Below are 3422 nucleotides of genomic sequence, written 5' to 3'. Positions count from 1 at the left end.
GAAGAGACTAGGTTAGAGCACATAATATTGGCATAAACTGGATATCCAATAAAAAGAACAAAATTGGACCCTTTTATAATATATAAGAATTAACTTAAGATGTAGCATTTGTATACAATAAAAAATAAGACTCTTTTTTTTCTCCAATGAACAAATGTTTATTTAAAAAGATTTATACAGACATACGCTCAATTTCAAAGAGCAGAGGAACCTTCTCTATTATGAACACGTATACTGTGACAACATAAAATTACAATGAAGGAAATAAGGAAGAACATCTCCTTGTCGAAGTCCGTGGCCAAGGTTTGGGACCAAAGATTTTCAGTCAGTTTGTCCCCATTCTCATCCTTTAAGTCCAACAATGACTTGACTAGGCGACTGAGCTTTGGCAAAGAAGAGACCTGTGAAACTTGGGGAGATTGAGGTCTCTAAAACTGTTTATCTTTAAATTGTTGAGCAGTAATGTAATGAAGGCCCTAGAAGAGATCCCTAAACCCCAGTGTCTTAGGCAGTGAGTTAGGCAGGACTTGTACAGCAAGTCCAGCTCTTTAATTTTCCTGTGGGACACTTGTATAGATTAGTAAAGGTTAGAAGTATGGGGGAAATTATCAACAGATATCAGGATCCCCAGGCATACACAGCCTACTACATAAGAATTTTAGTGTAAAAGGGAGACTTGAATGGAGGGAATTATTAAAAAGGTTTGTCTAAGCTACCTCTGGGCCTTAAGGATTGAGGTAGGGGTGAGAGAAATATAAACACTCAGCCTGTTGGAAAATGTAGCAAGACTGTTCTCATTTCAGAGCCTAAGGCAAAGATATAGGGAAGGAAAACACTGGTGCTTTTTCATGATAACAATATATGGGGTGCCACCAGTCCTCAGACCCCACATCTCTTAAGCTTCATGTCACAAATACATGTAACAGATATTGACATGTAGGTCTTTTGCCCTTCCCTCAATGCCAAACAAGGGGAGAAGCTGAAATGTTGGTGGGAAAAAACATATGATTATATATAGTTATCAGCACCTGAACCTGCTTCCTAAACTAGAAATGCCAAATGCAGAAAGAAAGTAAAGCAAAGTGAAATAGGTGTTTTGATTTTATCACATTAAATAGGAGAACTGGGCAGGATTGGGAAGGGATTTTTCACATCATTCTGGCCAAGAAACAGAACAGAAGAGTTCCATGTGTTCCCTCTTTCTTCATTCATCCTGCTTCCGTTTGGGTTTCTTGGGGTTCCGGGACTGACTTTTGGCTTTGCAAAGAGGGCATATGGGTGCATTCCAGTGAATCTGCTGGTGACATGACAAGCAGGCCTTCGCCTGAAGGTGGCTGTCTGCCAATTGTCCTATTTTCTAGCCACTTGGAGTTGTTAGGCAGCAGCAGCTGCAGCGGCCAGGGACTCAGGGATAGGGGGCTCCTGAGGCTCAGTCTGCCATTCTGCTTTCTGTTTCTCAAAGTAATCCAAAGAGAGTTTCTCCTCCTCTTCGCACAAATGAGGAAGCCTCTGCAAGCCAGGAGTCATACGCAGAGCATCCACATGTTCCTTCAAGGGCTTATACTCATCATGCAGCCGCCTCGTAGACTCTAACAGCTTGTTTAGGTCATTCTCACACTGTTTGATGGTGTTTTCCATCACATTGATGTCAGCATGGATCAGTCGGAGTTCCTCCACGTGGGCCGTCTTCTCCTGTAACAAGAGGTCCGTCTCCTGCTTGTATTCCTTCAAGTGCCGTTCCTCTGACTCAAGCGCCTCAAACTCAGCCTTCAGCCGGGCCTTGGTCTTCTCCATCTGCAGGGTCTTATTCCTGATCTTTAATGCTTTCCAGTTTGCACATGATTTCTTGCTCATCTGCCATGCTTTCGCCCTCTTATTTCTTGTCTGGAGCAAAGCACAAAAATACACCGGTCCAGGGATACAATAGATACAATCAAAACTCTTTTTTAATATTTTATTTGGTACAGGGTCTCATTAGACAGCTCATGTAATGATCCTTCTGTCTCAGCCTCCCCAGCGCTGGGATTATAGGCATGCGCCACCACGCCCAATTTCTGTGACTGGCACAGCATGTGGTGCTGGAGATCAAACCCAGGTCCTTGCACTTGCCAGGCAGGCACTTAGACCACCGAGCTGTCTCCCCAGCCCCAAAACTATAAAACTCTTAGAAGTAAATATGTGTGACTTTCATTCAGGCAATTATTTCTCTGTTATGAGATCAAAAGCACAAGTAAGTTTTTGTAATAAATTATATCATCCAAGGGAGGGGGGAGACAAACAACAAGGGAAAAAGGATCTGCAAGTCACATACCTGATGAGAGATGGGTATCTAAAATATATAAAGAACAATTTAAAGTTAACAATAAAAAGACAACCTAATTTTAAAATGAGAAAAGGGTTTGAAAAGTCTTTTCTCCAAAGATATACAAAGGATCAAAGAACCAGAAAGATATTCAGCATTATTAGTCATTAGGGAACTAGAAATTAAAACCCCAATAACAGTGTTTTGCATCCACCGGTATGGCTATTGTTGAACAAACAGACAGTAAGCGTTGAAAAGAGTGTAGAGAAACTGGAATCTTCACATACTGTTGGTAGGAATGGAAAATCAACTGCTTTGGAAAACAGTTTGGCAGTTCCTCAAAATGTTAAACTCAGAGTTAGTATAAGACTCAGGAATTTCAGGGCCAGCCAAATAGCCCAGCGGATTAAAGTGCCTGCAAGCAGGAGCAGGGGCCCAGGATTCGATCCCCAGACCTACCATGCCGGCCCTGCCTCCAGGGTGCACTGAGATGGCAGTTGAGACTGGGTGTGGAGGTGACACATGCACCTGTAATCCCAGCTCTTGGGAGCCTGTAAACAGGCAGATCAGTCTGATCTAGTCGTGAGGCCCTGAACACTCTATAGAGCCTTCCCTAAAAATTCAAAAAAAAAAAAAAAAGACCCAGGAATTTCATTCCTAGTTATATCTAAAATAAAGAAAAATATATATGGAACAAAACTTTATATTGAGTAAACATTCTACAGCACTATTACTCATAATAGCTCAAAACTGAAAACAACTCAAGCATCCATCAACTGTTGAAGAGATAAATAAAATGTAATATTATTTGCTATATAACAGAGTATTATTTGTTAATAAGAACAAATGAAATAATGCTGCGACATTGGTGAATCCCCTTAAAATATGGTAAGTGAAAGACGTCGGTCGCAAAAGACCACATATTAAATGATTTCCTTTCTGTTGCACGTCCAGAAGAGACAAATCAATAAAGACAGAAAACAAGTTAGTGGTTGTCTAGAGCAGGTAAATTGGGAAATAAAACAAAAAATGACTATTAATAGGTACAGGATTTTTTTTTAATCCTAAAATTAAATTGTAGAAATGTTTGCACAGCCCATGAGTACACTAAAAAAAGAAA

The 3422-nt window shown here is 40.6% G+C and overlaps 1 pseudogene; it reads right to left on the bottom strand.

Moving 5' to 3' along the window:
* Positions 1-445: 445 nt before the first annotated feature.
* LOC101564875 lies at positions 446-1919 on the bottom strand (annotated as a pseudogene).
* Between the last annotated feature and the right edge of the window lie 1503 nt (positions 1920-3422).

Source organism: Octodon degus, unplaced genomic scaffold (assembly GCF_000260255.1).
Source record: "Octodon degus isolate 3935 unplaced genomic scaffold, OctDeg1.0 scaffold00001, whole genome shotgun sequence".
NCBI classification, from domain to species: domain Eukaryota; kingdom Metazoa; phylum Chordata; class Mammalia; order Rodentia; family Octodontidae; genus Octodon; species Octodon degus.
Note: the sequence above shows the minus strand (reverse complement) of the source record. Positions and strands in the feature narration are given on the sequence as shown.